Source organism: Somniosus microcephalus, unplaced genomic scaffold (assembly GCF_052327205.1).
Source record: "Somniosus microcephalus isolate GS21.2 unplaced genomic scaffold, FLI_Smic_1.0 unresolved_chr2, whole genome shotgun sequence".
Classification (NCBI taxonomy): domain Eukaryota; kingdom Metazoa; phylum Chordata; class Chondrichthyes; order Squaliformes; family Somniosidae; genus Somniosus; species Somniosus microcephalus.
Genome location: NW_028225180.1, coordinates 38,145,953 through 38,158,152, shown reverse-complemented (window position 1 = coordinate 38,158,152; position 12,200 = coordinate 38,145,953). Strand labels below are relative to the sequence as shown.

The window sequence follows — 12,200 nt, the reverse complement described above, 5'->3', positions numbered from 1 at the left end:
TGCGCATTGCATGCAGGAAACCGGCACTTCCATTGGGCCCACGCGTGTGTACCCCGTGCGAACTCACCCGTGGAGACCCGAATTTCCGGGCACAAAACTTCGGGTCTCCACAGATGAGTGCACACGGGTTACTCACCCATAGGCCCAATGGAAGTGCCGGTTTCCTGCATGCACTGCGCATGCGGGGGGAACCAGCTCTCCTGTTCCCCTGAATGAAGGGGTTCAGAGGCCTAAAGCGTGTGCAGGAGAGGCTGTGCGTGCGCATCAAACTTACTTTTGCTTGCAGGTTTTCCCGGGTGGGTAAGTCTCCAGAAGATAGACATATAAAAAGCAGTCATAAGGCCTGCTTTTTACAAGGTAAGTGGTGAATTAATTAAAATTAAAACATTTCTTCCACAGGTTTATTATTCTTAAATACTTTAAAGCAAGGTAAGTTAATATTTAGACCCGTTAGAAAATGATATAATTTTTTTTCAAAAATTTAAATTATTGTTCGAAATAGTTATTTCATGTAATTCATAGTTCCTTTAAATATGTGATACTTTTTATAATTTATTTGAAGATTTAGTGATGTTTTGGGGCCCGTAGTATTTATAAGTTTTGACAGGTCTTCCTGTCAATTTTATGAATGGGCATTTCCCTGCTCCTTTGCCCACATGATCCCAGGGGATGCATCAAACCAACTGCGCCCCTGGGATACGCAAGCACAGCGCGCCGACAGTTGGAGCAGGCCCAGGATTGGAATCCGACGGGGGCCCAAGCACAACATCTGGCGTGCTAGGTAAGTGCAAGTCGGGGGCTTGCACCCGCGGGAAGCCTTCCACCCGAATTTCTGTGCCATTAAAGTTTGACTGTCACCCAGCAAACATGTTAGAATTTCCGTCAGTGTGCAATACAAATCACCTGAAGAAGGAGCAGCGCTCCGAAAGCTTGTGATTTCAAATAAAGCTGTTGGACTATAACCTGGTGTTGTGTAACTTCTTACAATACAAATTTGTGTGTGTTGATTGAAACAATTATTAAGAATCTCACAGATTTCAATTGTCTTTTTCAGAAATGAATTGCTTGACTGGGAATCAAACCTGATGGAGTTTAATGATGATAAGATTGTCCTATGAGGAGAGATTGACTAGAATGGGCCTATATTCTCTAGAGTTCAGAAGAACGAGAGGTATTCTCATTGAAAGGTACAATGTTCTTGGAGGCGTGGAAAGGGTAGACGCTGAGAGGCAGTTTCCCCTGGCTGGAAAGTTTAGAATTAATGGGTAGAGTCTCAGGATAAGGAGCCGGACATTTGAGACTGAGATGAGGAGATATTTCTTCACTCAGTGGGTTTTGAATCTGTGGAATTCTCAACCTCAGAGGGCAGTGGATGCTCAGTCATTGAGTATATTCCAGGATTAGGGAGTCCTTTCACACGGAATATGGAAAGTTAACGTGCATGTACGGCAATCAGTTAGGAATGCGTTTGGCATGTTCGGCTTTATTGCAAGGGGGTTGGAGTACAAGAGAAAATATGACTTGCTGCAAATGTACGGGGATTTGGGACTTTAAGAGAATCAAGGGATATGTGGATCGGGCTGGAAATTGCAGTTGAAAAAGAAGGTCCATCATGATCTTATTGAGTTTCAGTGAGTGGGCGAGAACATGGCAGTAGGATTACAAGGTGGATAAATGTGGAGGCTCATTCATTGGGTATATTCAAAACAGATGTCCATAGATTTCTGACTAGTAAGGGCATCAAGGGATATGGCGATAGGGTCGGTGAATGGAATTGAGGCAGAAGGTCAGCCATGAACTCATTGAATGGCGGAGCAGGCTCGAGGGTCCGAATGGCCTCTTCCTGCTTCAATGTCTTAGGTTCTCATGTTATTATCTCCTCTGGAGATCTTCCCCCCACGGCTGCCAACCTCATAGTTCCCCAACCCCGCACAGCCCTCTTCTACCTCCTTCCCAAAATCCACAAACAGGACTGCGTTGGTAGACCCATTGTTTCAGCCTGTTCTTGCCCCACAGAACTGATCTCTTCCTATCTCGACTCTATTTTTTCTCCCCTTGTCCAGGCTCTTCCCTTCTACATTCGCGACACTTCCTGCGCCCTCCACCTCTTTATCAGTTTCCTGGACCCAACCACCTCCTTTTCACCATGGATGTACAATCCCTCTAAACCTCCATCCCCCACCGGGATGGCCTGAGGGCGCTCCTCTTCTTCCTTGAACAGAGGCCCAACCAGCCCCCATCCACCACCACCCTCCTCCGCCTGGCTGCCTTTGTTCTCACATTGAACAACTTCTCCATTGACGCCACTCACTTCCTCCAAATCAAAGGTGTTGCTATGGGATACGGCATGGGTCCAAGCTATGTCTGCCTTTTCGTGGGATATCTGGAGCACTCTTTGTTCCAGTCCTACTCAGGTCCCCTCACTCACCTCTTTTTCCGGTACATTGACGAATGTATCGTGCCATTTCCTGCTCTTGCCCTGAACTAGATAATTTCGTTGGCATTGCTTCCAACATCCACCCTTCCCTCAACGTCACATGGTCCATCTCTGACTCTTCCCTTCCGTCCCTTGACTTCTCCATCTCCATCTCTGGGGGTAGGTTATTGACAAACATTTACTACAAGCCCACTGACTCCCACAGCTACCGGAAAGAATTCTATTCAATTCGCCGAGTTTCTCCGTCTCCGCCGCATCTGCTCTGACGATGCCACCTTCCATACCAGTGCTTCCGACATGTCTTCCTTTTTCCTCAACCGAGGGTTCCCCTCTACTCTGGTTGACAGGGCCCTTGACCTTGTCCATTCTATCTCCCGCACTCTGCCCTAACGCCTGCCCCTCCCTCCAGGAACCACGATAGAGTTCCCCTTGTCCTCACCTTGCACCCCACCAGCCTCCACATTCAACGGATCATCCTTCACCATTTCCACCAACTCCAGCGTGATCCCACCACCAAAATCTTCTTCCCCTCACCTCCCCTTTCAGCATTCCAAAGGGAGCTTTCCCTCCGCGACACACTGGTCCAGTCCTCTATCACCCCTATCACCACTTCCCCTTTGCCCGGCACTTTTCTGTGCAAGCACAGGAGATGCAAGACATGCCCTTATAACTCATCCCTTCCCACTGTCCAGGGCCCCAAACACCCATTCCAGGTGAAACACCGATTTACTTGTACTTCTCCCAATTTCATATACTGTATTCGCTGCTCACGATGTGGTATTCTTGACATTGGGGAGACCAAACGCAGATTGTGTGACCACTTTGCGGAACACCTTTGTTCAGTCTGTAAGGGGGAGCCCGAGCTTTCGGTCGCCTACCACTTTGATTCTCCACTCCACTCCATCTCAGACCTCTCCGTCCTCGGGCTCTGGCATTGTTCCACTGAAGGTCAGCATATGCTCGAGGCACAGCAACTCATTTTTCTATGAGGCACTTTACAGCCTTCTGGACTCAAAATAGAGTTCAACAAATTCAGATCATAACCTCGGCCAATATCTTATATATAGCTTTTATACACACATTTTGTATGTGTCTTCTTTTCTTCCCTCCCACATGGCAGCTGTCTTTCATTCTGCCAGCGCAATTTACATTGCATCTGGAGCCATTCTTTGTTTCTTAACCTGTCCCTTTAACACCTTATTTTGCCTTGAATATCTCGCAATGTCTCTTACCCTCTCCTCCCTTCTATCCTATCACAGACCTTCCCTTTTGTTCTTTCATTCCCTCCCCAATTTCCCATCCCCTGCACTTGCATAAAATCTGTTCCGTTACCTCTTTTTTCCAGCTTTGACGAAAGGTTATCGACCTGAAACGTTAACTCTGTTTCTCTCTTCACAGATGCTGAGTATCTCCAGCATTTTCTGTTTTAATTCAGATTCCCAGCATCTGCAGTATTTTCTTTTTGTATTGAAGTATGGACTCTCCCTCAGTTAGCATTTCTTTCATTGTGCAAAACAAGGTTATCGGTTAATTAATGACGCTTTCAAAGCAACATAAAATTTTAACAAAATGCTCCCAACCAACGTTGCATTCGAATCCACAACACTCAGATTAAGAGTCCCATAGTTCTACCGACTGAGCTAGCCGAGCCCATCAGTATCTGGCATTCTTGTCGCTGATTGCAGTCAGGAGCCTGGCGGCTCCAGCCCGGTCACAGCAGCATATTTGTGCCTCGTTTCTGCAAACTGCGAGCCAAGTTCTCCAGAAGCCCAAGGCATATAAAAGTTCAAGCATCAAAATCCCTTTCATTAGCCACAGGGGTTCAGGCAATTTTCTGATCGCAAAGCGCTTTAGTCCTTGTAAATAACTCTTGTCTATTTCCCGGTGGTTACCCATTCTGTATGTCTTTCTGGCTCAGTTTATTGTGTGTTTGTGTCTGCTGGTTAATTTAAACACACGAGGGTATCTGGCGCTTTTATGTGTGACACTGAGGAATCAGGAGAAGGCAGTAGAATTGAAACAGTGTTTGTGGAACGTACATGCATACAAATATCCACGTTTACAATGTGTACCTCATGGCACAATGGCAGCGCACCTGATTCCTAGCAGTAGTAAGGCTGCATGTTCAAATCATGTCGGGGTCACTGTTATCCCGGTGTTAATATTTTCTTTGCTTTTTCGCGATAACCAGACGCTTGCTCCAAAGACTGTATCACCGATTCCCCAGTATCAGGCAGAGAAGCGCTACAATTACTCATTTATTTAATGTGACAAGACACAAGCACAGGTATTCGCTCAAAATCAACGTGCAGATGGTCACACACGCAATAAACAGAGCCAGAGAGACAGACATAATCGGAAAACAACGGGAAATAGACGAGAAATATTGACAATGACTAAAACCGCTTTGCGATCAGAAAGTTGCCTGAATACCTGTGGTTAATGAAAGGTCTTTTGATGCTTGACTTCCTTCCACAACTTGGAAACCAGCAGAGGCTGGTTCGTGGTTTGCACAACAAGTTAAACCCCTGGGGCTTAGCCACCAGAGCCAATCAGAGACAAGGAAGTGTGCGATTGTCCGGCCCGGCTAGCTTATTCAGATCGCGCATGAGACTTATAATTTCAGTATCGTGGGTTCGAGCCCCATGTTGGGTAACTGTTTTTGTTCAACTTTTATGTTGCTTTCCCGGAAAAGCATCATTAATTAACCGATAATCTTCTTTTAAACAATGAAAGAAATGATAACTGAGCGAGAGCTTTTTTTTGTGCTTTGTTTGTTAACTCTTACCCATTTCTCATTTCACACACTGTGCTTTAGCAGTCTGGGTTAAAATGTTCATTGCGGATGACACCGGGAATCTGGGGCAACTTTTGTCATATTGTACAGGACCGGTTATTTCTACCGTGCACAGAAAGTAGAATGCAGCAGTGAACATCAAATCTCATGGTGCTGACTTTCAGATTCATTGCAGCCAGATTTGGAATAAAGTGAAATAATTTGAACAGTGAAGATTTGGAAGTAAGTGTCACTCGGATTTGTGCTTTTAATTAAAGTTTGGGGCGTCTGACTAGGGTTCATGTCTCTGAATAAGAAAGGAGGGGCTTGTCATTGACCAGACTGCACTGCGCCTGGTGTTTGTGAGCTCATCCTTTATATTGAGCGTTTCTCGTCTATTAATCGGCGTCAGCTTTCGCTCAGCAGTTACCTCGCACCACCAACTTCTTTATAAGTTCGGACCCTGTCCCAGCGTGGGCGCAGTCTTGTGTTTTTATTGCGATTTTCAATCACCTTCTTCAAAACCGAAGCACTTTATAGCAGCAACTTTAATGTGGCAGTGTGAAATTTTTTGATGGCACCATTAAATGATTCAATAACTTATTCCGAGCAGCACGGTGAATGGGGATTCGATTACCGGTTAGGGAAGTAATTTTGATATCACCGTTTTTTTTTAAATTAATGCGTAGCAATTTTATTAAATTAATAACAAGACTCTAATGTGATTAAAAAAGAACTGCTTTAATCACCATTAATCAGCTGATAACCTTAATTTGCAGAATGAAAGAAATGATAATATGGTTACTGAGGAACTGTCGAAGCTTCAGTAACTTATTCTGCTGAACTGTTGACCCATATCGCATTTTACACATTGTATTTTAGGAGAATGGTTTAAAATGCTCATTGCTTGGGAGAGCAGGGAACTAGGGCAACTTTTGTTAAATTTAAGAGGACCGGCTATTTTACAAAAAAAAGTATTCCCTGACATGATGTTTTCAGACCATAGACTGACCGATCTCTGTTAGGCCCCAAGTGGATGATCTGACACTTGCCCACGTTGAACTTCATTAATCACTGTTCAGGGCAGATTTAATAGAGGTGATCAGAATTATGGGGGAAACAGTTTCCACTGGCAAGAGTGTCAGCAGGACTATGGGGGAAGAGCAGCAGAGTGGGACTAATTGGATAGCTTTTTCAAAGATGCAACATGAATTGCTCATTTTAAGCTGCGATTGATAGATTTTAGTTAACCAACGGTATTAAGGGATCATTGAAGTCTGTGAGACACTTTATAATTGTTTCTATTATATTCTGCCCTTGCAACGCTTTCCTATTCAGAGCTAGACAGGTAGCTAACAACTTGATGTCTTCCAATAAAAATCACAAGGCTTGACTTTTCTTGTAAAACTTTACTGAACGATTCTTATTGTGAAACTTAAATACAACACAGAAATGGAAGCAGACATTAGTATACAAGCACATAACTGATATGCATACACAATTTAGGTACGCCTGAGCAACACAGTACATTTGGCATGTAACTTACCAAACACGTCGAACAACAGCTTACTGTGAATATACATTTAGCAAACTGGAAGGCATTCTCTTTAAATTAGTCCTGTACATAGTGCATCAAAATACAGCTACTAGTTAACCGGCTAGACAGAGAGTGAGCAATTCACGGCTAGCTGTGTACGTTTGCATACAGAGAAAAGTTACAAACTAAACATTTTCAGCAAAATATATTGTACACTAATCATCTACAACATACTCAAGTACTTACAGACAAATAGTATCCAAGGCTCAAGCGTGGCAACCATATAACATCCCAGACCATGTGTGGCTTTAGGTCTGTGATATACTGTAGTTTACTTTACTGCACTTACTGTGCTTTACTGCACTTTACTGCGCTTTTACTGCAGTTGCTAAGTACCAAATTACTCAAACCCCTGAATTAACTGGAAAACTAACATAAATTCCTAAAGAAAGACAGCACACTCCCCGCTTGGTACAATTCCATTGTACCACTACAGATACAAAATAAACCTAAAGAAAACGTCCTTTGGCTGCAAACATACTCAGAATCCTTTCTCTAGGTTTCTTCAGAAAGGAGGACTACGATCTCTGAGACTGGCCTCAGAAACACTTTGAGAGTACCCTCCTTGACAATCTTCACCTCCACCTTGCGGACCCTCTTGTCCCTGCTCGGCAGATTTTTGACAACCAGTCTCACTAGCCATTCAAAGACAACATCTCCCACTTTGACATTTGGCTTGTCTTCTGTCCATTTCCTATGGCTCTGTAGGGTGGACAAATACTCTCCTCTCCATCTCTTCCAAAAAGTGTCTGCAAGACACTGGACTCGCTTCCACTGCTTCCCGTGCAGCTCAGCCATGTCGAAGTTTCCAGAGGGGGCTGAAATAGCACTCATCTTTTGAGTCAGGAGCATTGCTGGGGTGAGGACTGCAGGCATGTTTGGGTCGGTGGACACCGGCACCAGGGTTCTCCTGAGTGAGCAGAGGCGCTTCATAGCTTGTTCCCTGTTACTCGGAAGACGGCGTCTAGGAGAGTGAAATGGTAAGGGTGCCACCCAGCTGTGTCCATCGTCCTGGTAAACCTCCTCATCCATGATGGTTAGGAAAGTCCATGGATAGTGCTGGCTTGTCATAATCCTTGGACCTTTCAAACACTGAGCATCCTAGGCTGTCTGTGCTCACAGTGGGGCCTGCCTCTTCCTCACAGGCACAGGAGGTTGACCTATGATGCTGCATCATTTATCATAGTCTTCCTTTACCTGGATCCTGTTTGGGCATGGGCTGAGACAGGATGTGCGACCATTGTGCAACACGTTTGCTTTATAGACATTGACATCCGCTGGTTTGTGGACTGTTCCCAGGCAAACTCCACCCACGAGGACCCATCCTAGGTCAAGCCGCTGCGCATAAGGAGCATTGTGGGGCCTGTTGATTTGCTCAGGCACCTTGTGCACCCTTAAGATGTCTCTTCCCAAGAGCAGGAGGATTGGAGCGTCCAGGTCCACAGCTGGAATCTTGTTGGCAACTGTCTGTAGGTGGGGCTGATGGCGTGCGACCTCGGGGGAGGGAATTTCCGTCCTATCATGTGGCATCATGTCGCAATCAATTAAGGTGGGGAGGGGAAGCTGTAGTTTCCCATCCATGGACTCGATCATGAAGTTGCCAGCTCTCCTACCCGTAGTCTCTGTTGTCCCTGAACAGGTTTTTAGCGTGTACGGAGCTGCGCTGGCCTTGACTTCAAAGAGATTGAAGAATTCTGTCTTCGCTAGAGACTTGTTACTTTGCTCATCAAGCACTGCGTACATCTTGATTGCCTTCTCCTTTCTCCCTGCAGGATATGCTTTAACCAAGCAGATTTTGGAGCATGAGCGTGGGCTGCTTGCATTTCCACAAACCTCTGTACACTTGGAGGTGACTGAAGAAGATGTGCTTTTGCTTTGCTCCCCGCTATCCTCTTTGTCAACCGCAGCACTCTCGGTGGTTGAAGGAGGAGGACCTGGATGCAGGGCTGCGATGTGTTTTTCACTGTTGCACTCGAAGCACTTGATTGTCGCCTTGCAGTCTTTTGCCATGTGCATAGTCGACCCACAAAACCTGAAGCAGATGCGACTCTCTTTCAGGTATGATTTGCGCTCATCAATAGGCTTGTCTCTAAAGCTTCGACACTTTTTCAGTGGGTGGGGCTTCTTGTGTATTGGACACTGATGATCTGTGTCATCCACTTTATTCCCAGCAGAACTGGATTGGTTGACTGAGGATTCGGCTGGAACATCTGTTTTGTGCACGCTCACAGAGGCTTTCTTGCTGTACTTTGTGGGTTTCTCTGTTCTCGAAGGAGTGTAAATGCTGGAGGTGGAGAAAGTCAAACTTGGATCATTCCTCACCTTTGCCTGTTGTTGGACGAACCTGGAGAAGAGAGAGAAGGGGGGAAATGCCACTCCATTGTACTCCTTGTACTTGGATCCCTTAGCTATCCATTTCTCTTGAAGGTTGTAGGGGAGCTTTTCCACTATTGGGTTTACCCCACGAGCTGTATCCAAATACGAGAGGCCTGTCGGGTAACCTTCTCCCTTAGCACACTCCAGTTCGAGGAGAATGTCAACCAGTTCTCGGAGCTCGACATTATCTTTGTTGGTTAGCTTCGGAAAGTCCTCAATCTTCTTTAGCAGTGCATGTTCAATGAGTTCTGGTGTCCCATAACAGTCTTCGAGACGTTGCAAAACCAGGTTGAGGCCTGCTGTGGGATTGCGGACGTGCGCTGAGCGAATTCTCTTCGCCTGTTCTGACGACTCAGCTCCGAGCCACATTGTCATCAAATCTAGTTCTTCTCTTGCTGAGAGATTCAAGTCCTTGGTGGTAATCAGGAAGGACGCTTTCCATGACCAATAATTTTCAGGACGGTCATCAAATTCTAGAAGACCTGAACTTAACAATTCTCGGCGGATGAGGTACCTAGCGAGGTCTTTTGCACCTTGTGGCTCGGGTGAGGAAAGCTTGGCTGGATTGGCCGAGTGCTGTGGAGGTCTCTGCAGGTCAGTCTTACTTTTTCTTCTCTTTTAAGCTCAGTGTCTCCGAAAACAAGCTGTTTGTTACTGTGGTGAGTAGCTGGTTCTGCGTCGAGATACCTGGAAGTTTCCTTGAAGAACAATTTGGAGTGTTGTTGGACATACTCACTTGTACGTTGCACTGGACTGAGGATCTGTTCTAGAACATATGCTTCATGGCTGTGCTCTCCACCTTCGTTCTCCTCACCTTCTTCATAAGCTGCAGCTTCAGCTTCAGCGGCAGCGGCAGCTCTCTGGCTTTGGAGAATGTGGAGACTGGCGTCGAGGTGAGCTCTCCGCTTCATCACACTAGCTTCTTTTTCAGCGAAAGACAATTGAGCCTCGGCAGCTTTTGCCTTGGCACGTGCTTAGGCGGCTGCAGAAGCTGTCGATAACGACGGTCTGCCGGACCGCCGAGATGATCTAGAGGATGGTTTAGAGGAATGTGACTTGGCATCATTTGCTCGGAGAGGCTCATGCTTCTCGGTTGGCTGGTCGACGTCCTCTATGGTATATTGTCTTCCTGAGCGTAGATTCATGGAAGCTGATAGGTATCTTCTTGTGCTTCAGCCCGCTGTGCTGTTGTCTTTTCACTATTCTGCCATTGCAGCGCGTTCCTATGCAGAGCTAGACAGGTAGCTAACAACTTGATATCTTCCCATAAAAATCACAAGGTTTGACTTTTCTTGTAAAACTTTACTGAACGATTTTTATTGTGAAACTGAAATACAACACAGAAATGGAAGCACACATTAGTATACAAGCACATAACTGATATGCATACACAAATTTAGGTACGCCTGGGCAACACAGTACATTTGGCATGTAACTTACCAAACACGTGGAAACACAGCTTACTGTGAATATACATTTAGCAAACTGGAAGGCATTCTCTTTAAATTAGCCCTGTACATAGTGCATCAAAATACAGCTACTAGTTAACCAGCTAGACAGAGAGTGAGCACTTCACGGCTAGCTGTGTAAGTTTGCTTACAGAGAAAAGTTACAAACTAAACATTTTCTGCAAAATATAGTGTACACTAATCATCTATAACATTCTCAAGTACTTACAGACAAATAGTATCCAAGTCTCAAGCGTGGCAACAATATAACTTCCCAGACCATGTGTGGCTGTAGGTCTGTGATATACAGAAGTTTACTTTACTGCACTTACTGTGCTTCACTGCACTTTACTGCGCTTTTACTGCAGTTGCAAAGTACCAAATATCCACTAGGTGGCGGCACACAATGGGAATCGACCCAAATTACTCAAACCCCTGAATTAACTGAAAAAACTAACATAAATTCCTGAAGAAAGACAGCACAATTATCATTAATCAACCCACAACATTTTGTTGCACACTGCAGGAATTGCTAACATGTTTACTGGGTGACAGTCAAACTTTAATAACTTTTTATAGAATCATAAAAAATTGCCTGAACCCCTGTGGTTAATGAAAGGGATTTAATGGTTGAGTTCCTTATCCACCTTGGGATTCTGGAGAACATGTAGTTTGCAGATACACGGCTTAGATCTGCTGTTGTGAACCGAGGCAACGCTGCAGAATCCTTGAAAAGTCTTTCACAATTCTAACGAAAGCAGCCGGAACGTGCAGCTTCTGAGAGGGGCTTTCTGCAGAGTCAGGGCTGGAAACGGGAGTGAACGAGCGACACTGTAGCATTTTGAGTGTGTGCAGAATGGTACAGAGAAATACAAATGTAACAGGACTGTGTTACATTGCATGACAAAGGCGATTTTTCAATTTATTAAATGAATATGATTTACAAAATGCTTCCGCCCGGTTTCGAACCGGGCACTTTGCGCGTGTTAGGTCAATGTGAGAACCACCGCATTACAGAAGTGCTGAGGTGAAGGGTCGACTTCTGCGGTACAACTATGAGTCTAGAAAGAAAATTATTAACGTTTGACTGTCACCCGGCAAACATGTTAGCATTTCCTTCAGTGCGCAACACACACTTTTGTGGGTTTATAAAAACTATTATTAAGTGTCTCACAGATTTCAATTGTCTTTGTCAGAACTGAATTCCCTGACAGGGAATCAAACCTGACGGGGTTCAATGACGATAGGATTGTCCTGTGAGCAGAGATTGACTAGAATGGGCCTATATTCTCGAAGAACGAGTGGTGTTCTCATTGAAGGGTGCAATATTCTTTGAGGGCTTGAAAGTGTAGATGCCGAGGGGCTGTTTCCTCTTGCTGCTGACTCCAGAGCTAGGGGGCAGAGTCTCAGGATAAGGGGCCGGCCATTTGATACTGAGATGAGGAGACATTAATTGACTCAAAAGGTCCGTGAATCTTTGGAATTCTCAACCCCAGAGAGCAGTGGATGCTCAGGCATGGAGTATGTTCAAGGATTTGGGAATCCTTTTACACGGAATACAGAGAG

The 12,200-nt window shown here is 45.2% G+C and overlaps 1 long non-coding RNA gene across 1 annotated transcript in view; it reads right to left on the bottom strand.

Moving 5' to 3' along the window:
* The window catches only part of LOC147092539 (uncharacterized), a 42,306-nt gene that overhangs the window by 2,385 nt on the left and 27,721 nt on the right, over positions 1-12,200 (bottom strand). The gene's annotated exons all lie outside the window — the stretch shown is intronic.